The 12127-nt window shown below is 37.2% G+C and overlaps 2 protein-coding genes across 14 annotated transcripts in view; one reads left to right on the top strand and one right to left on the bottom strand.

The window, feature by feature from the left end:
• Positions 1–12127, top strand: part of LOC144324197 (uncharacterized) — a 258348-nt gene that overhangs the window by 80441 nt on the left and 165780 nt on the right. For all 10 annotated transcript variants that reach the window (XR_013389648.1, XR_013389647.1, XR_013389646.1 and 7 more), the window contains one exon: positions 8570–8604. The gene's annotated coding sequence lies outside the window, so the exon portion shown is untranslated. The remainder of the gene's footprint in view (positions 1–8569; positions 8605–12127) is intronic.
• Positions 1–12127, bottom strand: part of LOC144324194 (uncharacterized) — a 580701-nt gene that overhangs the window by 553712 nt on the left and 14862 nt on the right. The window lies entirely within an intron of this gene.

The following is a 12127-nucleotide window of genomic DNA, read 5'->3' as shown; positions in this document are numbered from 1 at the left end:
AAAAGAACAATTGTTTTAACATTTAAATTTCTTCACGGCTTGTACAACGCAAAATTCTCCCAAGTTTAGGAAGTACCCGAGAACCAAGTATTAGAAAATGGATGTGAGATCCCTCAACATCTCTGCATTGACTTCAGTTAGGTTTCAAGCACATGCTTACTAGGCTTAATTCATTAAAAGTATGTTAAATAAAGGAATAATGTATGAAACTATAAAAATACTGATGAAATGTGAATTAAAACCTCATTGTCATAGGTTGCAGTTGTTTCAAACTGAATCTCATTTTATCCTCCTCAGTTTAATCTGATTACAATGCAAAAAATTTCTAAAAAAAGAGGGCTTAATTAATTTTAAATGTCATATGTTCATTCCAACAACAACAAAGAATGACCACAAATATAATGAGGCTAAAACACTGATTTTGAAAAGAAACATAAAAGTCCCCAACACAAAATAATAAAAATTAAGAGTATTGTGAATGTATCATGATTGATTTGTAATAACTAAATAAATAACTAGGTGGAATAATTTTTAAAAACATGTATAATTGTTATGTAAATATTATATAAGCCCATAGATATATCTAAGGAAGACTTTGAAAAAGTTAGCAAATATATCAAAGTGAAACATAATTCTACAAAATAGGGAGATTGAATAAATAAAACATTTTCCACTGTTGGGAGTAGATTGTATTCAAACTTACTTTTGACTCTAACAGAAAATTTATCATAATTGAACTACATCATGTCCCTGGCCTCAGTTTCTATGCCTGAGGACATGAAGAAGTCAGCCCCGGCTATAACCAACCTCAAGCTTTATAGTCAGTGTAGTGGCATGGCCCAGATCTTCTAAAACAGTTTCAATTTCAAATATTTTCTCCCCATTTTTTATAGGAACCAATGGGATGTTCCAGTATGTAGTTTAAAAATTCTCTTTGCCTACTGTAATTCTAAACTTGTAAAAATTAAGAAATAGCTTGGATTAACATGTATCAATCCCCAAAATAAGATTTTAGGGAAAACATATATATTAACCTCCTTAATTAAACACAGCTTCTTTTTTTAGTCCTTTGGCATCATCATTTGTATAGAAAAAATATACAAATTGTTATCTTTAATATAATAAATTATTCTTGTTATAACAATAACCAATTCATATCTCTTGTATCTGGCGGACTCTTTCCTTGAAAAATATTATTAGCTTCAAGTTTTCGTGAGTGAAAATAAATTTCATTTTTATTATTATTTTTTTTAATTCCATTTTTAAAGAAAATGTTCACAGTTCATTTTCATGAACTCGGAATGGCCTCTCCACCAACCCCTCACATTAGTTTGAATTAAATAAAGATTGGTTTTTAAAATGTAGACAGTTACTTCATCAAATAGCAAATACCTGAGCAGGCTGCTTGAAATCAAGTTCACTGGTGCTCCCCAAGGAAGGAACAGTTTCTCTAGAACTTATCAAGGTCCACTTGATAATATTTACAACTCTCTTTAGAGAAAGTCCTAATAGCAAATAAACACAAAGCATAAGCAAAACATCAGGAAAAAATTGACCCTAAAGATATGATTATTTTAGTTGTTGCAATTTACTTGTACCCTGGGGGACAAAACCAAAAGAATGTACTACAATGACTTGTCCATCAGTTCAGAACCCAGCACAGGAAGAAAGTGAGACGACAGCAGGTGAAGTGGGGATAGGGGGAGACCAGCTGGGAGCCAGGAATCTCGTCTGTGGTTGTTGGAACACTAATACTTGGGCAGCTCACCCCTGTCCTACCATCTTGCTTTCCTTTCTCACTTGATTTTTTTTATCTCCATGATTTTCTGTTAACTTTCTATTAACATCCTGTAGAGACCTAGCTCCAGTTCTGACCAGCCTAAGGGCAATAGGTTGAATTGGGTCATGGAAAATATGAAATAACTGATCTAGTTTCCACAAGGTTCATGGACCAAATGGAAATTATTCAGAAGGCACTGAAGGATATAAATATTCATATTCTGTCTTTCTGTCTGTATTTCTCTCCTTTGTGGTCTTTTTGTATTTGGTTTGATGGGAATTTGAGTCTCTAAGGAAATCTTTTTTTTTTTTTTAAATTGCTGCCAGTATCTAAATTATCTTGAGCTAATGATCATATGCCAGGCAGCGAGTATGAATGGGATGAGATTTATAATTTCCAGTGAATATCTTCAAAGTTTCTCTAGATCATCTATATTGCTTTCTGGTTAATGTAACTTTTTAAAAAGTCACCTTCAATAGGGCATGTAGTGTGGTTGAAATATGACAATATGAGGAAACCAGAAATAGAGAAAACAAGGGACATAAGAAATTAAGTAAGATCAGGTGTCAGGTTGCCTGGGTGGCTGAGTCAGTTAAGCAGCTCACTCTTGGTTTTGGCTAGGGTCGTGATCTCGGGGTCATGAGATCCAGCCCCATGTCGGACTCTGCACTCAGCATACAGTCTGCTTGAGATTCTCTCCCTCTCCCTCTGTCCCACTCCCTCTCACTCTCTCTCTGATAAATAATTCTTTATAAATAAATAATATCAGGCTTAACAAATAATTTATATTTGTTATAATATTCGCTTGCTCAATACTGAGTGCTTACCATGTGCTGGGAACAGGGAAGTAAACAAATAAATCCCTGCCTTCATATGATAGTAGCAAGAGAGAAAATAGACCAAAAAAAAAAAAAAAAGTGGTGGTAACTGGTATGGTGAAAAACGAAGCTGGTGAAGAGAGCAGTGTGGGGTGCTGGTTTCAACAGGGCAGGCAGGGATGTTGTCTCTGAGGCAGTGACCTGAAAGTAGAGGAGGGGATAAAGGGAGGGAGCAAGTCATGGGCCAGGGTGAGAGGGGAGCAATTCCACGAAGAGGGAGCAGCAAGTATAAAGCCTGCAAGGGGCCTGAGGAGCTGCAGAGAAACCAGTTGGATGGGGCAGGGGTGTTGACAGGAGGAGAAATAAGCAGTGAGGTTGGAGAAAGAATCAAAGACCATATCATATGTGGGCCATGACAGGTCTTTGGGTTTATTCTATACGTGATGGGAGCTCATTGGAAAATGTGCCATTATTTGCATCACCCTCTTACCATGTCACTGGTTTGATGGGTTAGAATACCCTGTAAGGGGACATGTTGGAAGCAGAAATACCTGATAGGGGGCTAATGCAGGTAGATAGCCAAGAGATGGTGGTGACTGGGACTAGAACAGAAGGCAGAGAGTTGATAGGTTTGGACGTGCACTCTGAAAGAAAGACAGGAGTCAAGGATGAAGGAAGGATTTGGGGGCCTGAGGAACCCACAAGTGGTGAGGTGCTGGCATTAACTGAGATGAGGAACACTAGAGGAGGCCTGCAGACGTGAGCCTAAATGGAAACCAAGTGTTCTGTCTTAAACATGTTAATTTGGGGTTGCCTATTAGGTGATGATGCGCAGTTGGAGCTGAGAGGAGAAGCAGGTGCTAGAGATAAACATTTGGGGTCATTGGTACATAAATGGGATCTGAGCCGCCGGCATTAAAGCAATTGCTTCATGAGTAAGTGATAATCCAGACAATGAGACACGAATGAAGACTGAGCCCCAGGACATATCGGTATTTTGAGGTAGAAATGAGAAGGGAGATCCAGCAAAGAAAACTCTGGAAATGCAGTGAGGTAGGAGGGCACCAGAGGTGTGATGTCCAGGAACACTAGCCAAGAAAGTGTTTCAAGTGTATCAAACACTATTAATATGTCAAAGAGGAGCACGGGAAATTTCAATGAAATGACAACTGTAAAAGCCCGGCTGGAGTGTGGTCAAGAAAGAACAAGAGGTGAGCGTGCAGAGAAAACTAGCGCCGTAGCAACAGGCTCTTGCCAAATGAGCAAAGCACCACTTGGAATTGTAGTTCATGTTCTTCCTTAGTTCTTTGTGGTTTAATTTTCGTCATGGCCTCCAGTCATTTTAGTATTGAACTTCTGAGTTCAGTGTTTGGTGTTGCAGTAAAGCTTCATTTTGAGCAGTTTAAGTAAGAAATAAAAGGAGGCAGAAACCATGCAGACATTTCAATTTAGGATTCTTCTCTAAACTAAACTATGTTGTTAGCACTATATTACACTAGTTAATCATCTGATGTTAATATCTATGTAGCTTTTTTCCCTCTAAATCTGTCAAAGAGAAGTTAAACGGCAAAACATCCAAATGACAGATTTTTTTTTTTTTTAAAGCCTATGTTGGATTTAATGAATGTTTAGTTAAATAGAAGTAGGCTTTGAGGACATCAGGTCTCTGAGATCATTTTGAAAGGGAGAGAGGGAAACGATAGACTTCGTGTGATTGCTGCAATGATTTTTCCTTTATTTTTCCTTTTGGTCTGGAGAGAATAGATCACAAAACGAAATGAGCCATTACCCAGGTGAAAAGTATACTCTCCTACCAAAAATAACTTCACAGCAGTTTCCCTATTTCTCTATGCACTTTCTTTCTTTAATGTGACTCTTCACACCTTTAACAACAGTATTATGAATAAGAGTTATAAGACAATATTAAAACAATGAGTAAGAGTTTTATCTACATGTATTTGATGTATCCAAATCTTACTCCAATGTAAGAACCAGCTCCAATAAACCTTCAATGACTTTTCCAAGCTTGTCCTCTTAGAAAAAAATCTTTCACCTACAAATGTAATATTCCATCTGTAAATCTTATTCATTTTTAAAAAATTATTTAATGAATATTCACTGAGCGTTTATAATGGGCTGGCACCCTTCTAGGTGCTTCAGATGCATTAGTGAACAAAACAAAGATCCCGGCCTCCTGGAGCTGAGATTCTAATGTGGAACAGAGCCCAAACCATAGACCTCATAAACAATCACCTAGTGTTTAGAAGGTGATTGATTCCTTGGTAAAATGAAATGCAGAGCAGAGAAGGGGGGGGAGGGGATTCCAGTTACTAAAAATAGAGGTTAAGGTAGGGCTTCCTAAGAAGGCAAAATCTATGCAAATCTGAGGACTTGGAGGGGAGGGAATTAGCAAAATGGTTAGTGGGTGAGAGCATTCCAGGCAACAGGAGGAGCCAATAGAAAGAGCTAGAAGATACACACCTGACTCTTTTAAGGATTAGGAAAGAAGTCAGAGTGGCTTGAGGGAAGTGAGGGAGAGGAAGATCAGTAGGAGACAGGTCCCAAGTTCATAGTGTGGAGCTTGAGGGGCAGATTATGACTGTGAAATGGGGGGCCATTTCAGAGCTTTGAGCTGAGGAGTGACATGATCTGACTTCCTGTTTAAAAGGATCTTCTGGCTGCTGAGAATCTAGCTCAGAGGGGGTTAGATGTGAGTGGGGAGAGCAATTAGCAGACCCAGGCAGTTACTTGAGCAAGAGATGAGGGTGACTCAGGCTCCATGCAGATGGTGGAGCTAATAAGAAGTAGTTGGATTCCTTTAACATAGGACTTTAAAATTTTTGTTCTATTTATGTACACCTCTTACCACCTTTTCTAGACTATACACTCCTTGAAGCCAGGATTTGCGTTCGTGTTTAGGTTTCCAACAAGGGGTGCTCAGTACTATTCTTAATGACTACATGGTTACTAGACAAAGAATCTAGCTTATCGATATCTCTGGAACATACCCTGTATTTCAAGGCATATTTATGAATGGACAATAGCACCACCAAGAGCATCAACTTTGAATAAGAAGAGAAAAATATCTACATACTGCTTAACTGGGCAGAATAATGTGAAGAGAAAGATGTCCTTCCTATATATGGGTTTTATTTAATTGCTTACAGGTTTCTAGAAGTAATCTACTGCTTCTCAATTTTCTCTGCTTTCTCCTTGATGTAAAATAGTAGCTAAGGGAGAGAGAAATTTCTAGAGAATTCAGGTTCATAGTAGGTTTTGTCACGGAAATATTTATTATAACAGCCAGTTGAATCACATTCTATAATGCTAACCCTTACTATAGTTAACCCTGCAGGGAAGAAATCTCTCTCTGTCTTCAAATTCCATTATAATAAAAAAAATGCATATAAAATAAATAACTTCTCTAATACATACATATTTGACATTATAATAGCCAAGCGATGCAATCTTTTGCTAGTCAATTACAAATTTCCGAAACTTCAATATAGCAAGAGGGAAATTCCTTCAGGAAGAAAGTACCCACAATGATGTCCATTCCCAGCTATGGAATACAGCTAAAGACCTCTTCTTAAATGGATTCAGGTTTTTAAAATGCAACATCCAATGTGGGTAAAGAGTTCAAGAAAGCTGCTACATGCAATGTGGAAATAATTTGTGTGCATATAAAAAATCCAGGAAGGGAGCAGATTTCAATCTCTCAAAAATACAATGTCAGTCTGGGTTCTAGGCTGATACAGTTCCTAATTGGATCTGTAATCTGAAGGGGACATTCCATCTCTAAGAAGTGACTCCTATTTCCTGTGTCCCCTACTTCCACTTTCTTTAGTTGCCATTGAGAAGATTAAACTCAGCTTAGAATCTAATTGAAAAACACCAGCCTGAATTGGACATTACTATTTGAGACAGTGGTTCTTCCATCGAATCACATCACAGGTATAGATTGAGCACTTCATACTTCCTGGCAAAAAGTTTAGTAATTATGTTCTGAGAAATTAAAATTTTACGAGGAAGAGAGGCAAACATGCAGTAAAACAGTTTGACCATGCTCAGATAGAGCTGGGCCTAAGGCGAAGATGCCCTGACCACGCCAGCGGAGCTGGGCAGCCATACTACAGTGCGGGGAAGGATGGGCAAAGCTGGCCAGAGAAAGCAAAGGGAGGGGGAATCTTCAGCAGAGGGCAGGCGTGATCATAGTCTGATGTTTAGAACAACAGGTCCAGCAGCAGTGTCAAAGACGAAGTGATAGAGGTGGTCTGGAGGTAGGAAGATTATTCCAGAGACTTAAAGGAACTAATATAGTAAATAATGAGGGTCTGAGCATAGAAATGGCAGTGGGGATGGAAAGGAAGGGAAAAATTGAAATCTATATAGGAAAGAGGCCATAAAAAACATGGTCTTGACTGACCAGGGAGAATGAAGGAGAGCGAGAGGCTAAGGACAACTGCTAGCTCTCCAGTCTGAGAGGCTTGGGGGATGGAGGGCTGTGCTCTAAAGAATGCAAGAGAAAAAGCAAATAAGGCATAGGGAATTGTTCTTAAAAATGAGAAATAGTGGGCAGCCTGGGTGGCTCAGCAGTTTAACGCCCCCTTCAGCCCAGGGCCTGATCCTGGAGACCAGGGATCGAGTCCCGCATCAGGCTCGCCCCATGGAGAGCCTGCTTCTCTCTCTGCCTGTGTCTCTGCCTCTCTCTCTCTTTCTGTGTCTCTCATAAATAAATAAATAAATAAAATCTTTTTAAAAAATCAGAATTAGCTATCTGACATGGTGCATATTTGAAATTATGACTAAAGTTACAGATCTATACTGGTGGTCTGGAGGTCATTACCTATTGAGCTTATCCAAAGTCCTGAAAATCAGAGAGATCATTGAGGAATACTTACACAAATTTCCTTCATTCTCCCTTCTCTAATGTCAAGTATCAACAAGGTAGAAACTTGTATCCAAAGTATCAGTTTTGGATATTTGTGTCTGGTGAATATTTACCCATGTTAGACCTTCCATTACATATTTAAAAGCATGGCTTCTCCTGAACACTTCTTTCTTCCCTATATTCCACAACAAAATCTTAGCATACTGTTATTTTAGTGAACATTGACACAAAAGGAGAATTAAAGAACAATTTTCTAAATACTTAAGTTTATTTACAATTAATAGTGGTGACTTTTTCATTTGGGATCCTAATTTCAAAGTAATTCACTAATTAGAATTCCAATACATTTCAATACCCTAGGAAATTTCATTTTTCAAGGGCTTCCTTTCCATAAAAAGAAGATGAAACTCTTTCTGATCCTTTGTCACATTTGCAGTGGTATATCCCTTTCTGCTTCCAAATCGTCACTGGGACCATCAACAATGCCCAGAAGGGGTGCTTGGGTGGCTCAGCTGGTTGACTCATGGTTTTGGCTCAGGTCATGAGCTTGGGGTTGTGAGATTGACCCCTGAGCCCCATGTTGGGTTCCATGCTCAGCAGGGAGTCTGAGATTCTCTTTCTCTCTCTCTCTCTCTCTGCCTCTCCCCCACTTGTGCATGTGCTTGCTCTCATTCTTTCTCACTCTCATTCTAAAATAAAATATTTAAAAGATGAAAACAATATCTACAAAATGAATCCCTTCTAAAACAAGACCTTCTGAGACAGATCTGTTGTATCTCCCTGCAGAGCTTGCATTAAATAATTTTTTTAGTTTCACCAATAACCAAAGCTCTTGACTAATGTACTCTAGGATGCTCTATTTCAAGATCTTTAACCTAGAGACGCAGGTGAGAAAACTTTATATCTTTATTATGTATTTCTATGCTCATAAATAATGAGTCAACAGTTCACTATAATCCACCAGTAGAATGCTTCCATTCCAAATATAACCAGATTTTATCTATCTTCTATAAAGTAAGAAAGCCCTGTGTACCCTAGCAATAAAAAGCATTGTCTGAATCCATGTTTTTCAAATTGCAGGTCATGACCCATCTGTGGATCATGAAATCAATTTGGTGAGTCACAATCAGTATTTTTACAAAATAAAATAGAAAACAGTGGAGTACATAATATCAGAGTGCATTACATTTGCTAAGGGTATGTGTGGCTTTGTGAAGGTTTTGTATGTGTGTGTATACTAGGTCCTAATGTAAATTATTTCTTACAAGAGTTGCATTCAAAGAAATTTGAAAGCCAGTAGTTTAACCTCATCGGTGGATGTTGTTGAGAAATGTCAGGAGTTTGTAGCTCAAATATGAAGTGAAAATAAATTTTATGAAATGTGAAGATTTATTTTTGTACAACAGCTCTCTATCGAGCACTCACTTATTTCAAGCTGTCAAATATCTTACAGAATAATACCTAACAAATAGGATCAAAGGTTTCTCCCATACTGTGTTTTGTTACTAAGAATATATGGTACAACATCACTAAATGACAGATTCTCACTTGATTGATTTAGCCTTGTTATTTAGTAGTAATTATGGACAGAAGTCTCATTTAGTTGCATTGATCTTGTATTTAACTTAAGAATAAATTCAGAAGTTGAGAGATAAAATGCACTGTATGAGTCCTTAATCCACGAAAGGACTTAAAAGATAAGAAATTGAAAACCTACAAATGTGTATGTTATCATTATGTATAACCTATGTACACACTCCCAAACATCATATTAGTATGTACAAACTAAAAGATATTCTAAATTTAAAGAATAAATGAGAGACATAAATACAGAACTAATGACTGGGCTTCACTAGGATTTTATAAGAAGCCTAACTAACATAAAAGTTACATACAGTGCTTTATTTATGCCACCAGGATTAACTTCTATCCAAGGAAATAGTGGAAAAATTAGATCTAATATCACACTACTTAGTTATTCCTCACCCCGTGATGCCTAACTTATATTTTGGCAAATACATTTTAAGACCGTAGTTATCAATAAAAGTATCAGTCATGAGTTATACTTGAACTTGAAATAGTCCTCTTTTGAGACAGCTATAGTAACTGTGAGTTTATATTTTATTTCATTTCTATCATTCCATTCCTTAGGTTCTTTATGGTGTTTTTAAAAATCCATAATATAATTCTATGAGAGTTAACATAATAGACTGTAACAGCTGTTATGGTCTATTGTGTAAATAAGTAATTACAGAATTTACAGACTATCATGTAAATATGTAATTATGGACTTTTTAAAATGTGCATTATTTACTCGATAGTCTATCGTTTACATATGTAATTATGGACTTTAAAACATGTATTATTTACTCAGTCTGTAACAGCTCCTTGGGACAGAGTCGTTCTGGCCTATCGGGTAAACATGTAATTACAGAAATTTTTTAAATATGTATTATTTATCTGATAGTGCTGCTACAGATTATCACATCCATACGTAATCACAGATTCAAAAAAAATGGTTATCATTACTTTGTATAATGCTTCCACAAGTCAACTCAGAGATTTTCGGTTTGTGGTTCAGTTATGGAAAACGATGCAGTGATTCCGTCACGTAGGAGGTTTGCAGAGTATAGTGGTTTTCTTCAAGTCACCCAAGTAAATTTTCAAGTTTCCTAAAGAAGTTAAAGAACTGATCCCAAAAATAACAAGTCATTTTGAGAGAAAGGATGCTTTTAAAGCAGCCTCTAGCTTAAGGTTCTAGATTTCATTTTTTCCATAGTTATCAACATTACCATGGTATCTATTGTAAAATGCCAGAACTTCTTAACATACCTGGTTTCTTTAAAGCAGCATATCTGGCATGCATTTTACCTGTTGTCTTCTTTCACATTCAATTATGCATAACTCCTCAGGAGGACAATTTAAACCACTTGCCAATTTCTGTGGTGTAAATACACCCGCCAAAACTGATTTCAAGCTACCAGAGGGATATCACTTAACTTGGACTGTCACTTAATTACCAAACCATAATTGCAGATAGGAACCTGTTTCAGCATACCACTGCACTGCCTTTTAGGTCATTTCAAATTTCAATTGCTGACTGTGGTATCTGAATCTTATGTGAGGTAGATTCCAAACAAGTCAGAAAAAAAAGCCAATTGCTAAAGGCACACGTCAAGTGTTTAAAACAATGAGTCACTAAGTGACCCCATAGAGACCTATCCCTGGGCCAGAAAATGCTGCAATCATGAGTGTATTACACAGCAATTTGAGGATGAGAAGGCATTGTTTGGTATTTTTTTTTTTTTTTTTTTTTTTTTTTTTTTTTTTTTTTTATTGTTTGGTATTTTGAATAGGAAACCAATCTTGGGGTGACTCATTACAATTGAGGTGCACCTATGAAAATCGGTTTAGCAATAATGTTCTAGAAGTGATTAAAGTATCAGAAAGGTGATTGGGCTGGAGAACTTTAATATCTGTTCTAATTCTATGATGCTGTGCTTTGTGACATAATAAATAAGTAAAGGTTAAATATATCACATTTCAAGAAGCCATCCATAGTTCCACAGTTGTTACTATCAGATTTAATTGCCATTTTTAACTGAGTAATAAGTTGTAAGCTCAGCTGGACAACTCTGGAAGACTGAACCTTCAGAGAAATGCTATAAAAATGAATGTCAGGTACTGAAAATAACAAAACTAGGGATGCTACAGTATGTCTTTATCTTTGAGTTGTGTCTTTTAGCAAGAGACTTAAACATTGTTCTGAATTGAAATTTATTAATTAAAAAAATTATTTGAGAGACAGAGTGCTCACAAGTAGGGGGAGGGGAAGAGGGAGAGCAGGGGATGGGGGAAAGAATCCTCGAGCAGACTCTCTGCTGATCTTGGAGCCAGAAGTGGGACTTGATCCCAAGATCTTGAGGTCATGACCTGAACAGAAATCAAGGGTCGGCAGCCTAACTCACTGAGCCACTTCAGTGCCCCCTAAATTGAAATTTCCATTTGCCTTATTTGTTCCAGTTTTTTTAAAAAATCTGATGAATATCTACAGATAAATTGTAAAGATGAGCAGTAGTATATCCAGTGGTTATTAATTATTTTAAATATCCCTAATTTCAAATTTAGGGAGAATATACTGGTGTCCTTATAGAACACAGACAGGGGATCGGTACACATACATATGATAAATTCTCTACACAATGGGTAATCATATTGTGTGGTCAGTTTAATAGACTGCCGCAGTGAGAGAGATTTCAAGTAATTCCATCCAAAGGGAATAAGTTCTTATATACATTTGTCTAAGAATGCTCATAAGATTTTGTTTCATTTTACCACTTGCGACACCCTGCGGAATACACATTAAATTTTAGTTGTGTGGAGCCTTTATCAAGACTTGACACCATGGGTTGCGTACCTTCAGGGAGAGATTGTGTTCCCAAATGTTTAAATCCCCACGTAGAGCAAAACACAAAATATACATTACATTAGAGTATCACATGGCCAACAACTGACTAGAGCATGCCCGGAAGAGGGCAGGTGCTACCTGCCAGAGGCTGCAATTTAATATCCTGCTATAAAAGCAATAGGAGGCTCCTGTTCATCTGAAACCTAGAACCTATAATAAAAACAGTGAAC

Source organism: Canis aureus, chromosome 11 (assembly GCF_053574225.1).
Source record: "Canis aureus isolate CA01 chromosome 11, VMU_Caureus_v.1.0, whole genome shotgun sequence".
Lineage (NCBI taxonomy): Eukaryota > Metazoa > Chordata > Mammalia > Carnivora > Canidae > Canis > Canis aureus.
This window is presented reverse-complemented; position numbering and strand designations above follow the sequence as displayed.